This window comes from Sinocyclocheilus grahami, unplaced genomic scaffold (assembly GCF_001515645.1).
Source record: "Sinocyclocheilus grahami isolate Dianchi unplaced genomic scaffold, SAMN03320097.WGS_v1.1 scaffold510.1, whole genome shotgun sequence".
Taxonomy (NCBI): domain Eukaryota; kingdom Metazoa; phylum Chordata; class Actinopteri; order Cypriniformes; family Cyprinidae; genus Sinocyclocheilus; species Sinocyclocheilus grahami.
The window spans coordinates 840,733-841,314 of NW_015505689.1; positions in this window are offsets into that span (position 1 = coordinate 840,733).

Sequence of the window (582 nt, forward strand, 5' to 3'; positions counted from 1 at the left end):
TATATATATATATGCCGTCATTAAACACTTTAATAGTTCTTCTAAGCTGGTAAATGTGAATTAAATCCCTTTACGTGACTGGTATCCAAACCCTCTCGCCGTTAAACATCTCTCTGAATGCTATAAGGCGGGATAAAATGATACATTTAAATACTCCAGTAATTTCCTCTCGAACAGCCGAGCATCAAACAAGCGTAAGGAAATAAACTCATTCACCGCTGATCCCCTATTTCCTTTAGTCAAAGACTAGGCAGGATCTAAGCCAGGATTTAATCTAAGTCCTCGCTGCACAGAGTGTAAAGAGCAGCAAATTGAGCTCTACAAGAACAGACTACAGTGCAACACAAAAATCAGAGGCGCAGACAGACTGCTCAAAGCATCAGCCGGAGGAATACAATGCCTTCAACAGCACTGATAAACCTTATATGAAGTGAAGGCAGAGAGGCTTAGTGGTTTTGTGGAAGGTCACAATCCATCTCAGACCAGGAGAAATACAACATGAAGGGCTAAAGAGATGCTGGGATAAACCAGATAGAAAGAAAGAAAGAAAGACGCTGGAATGAAACGAAAGCATCGCTGTGT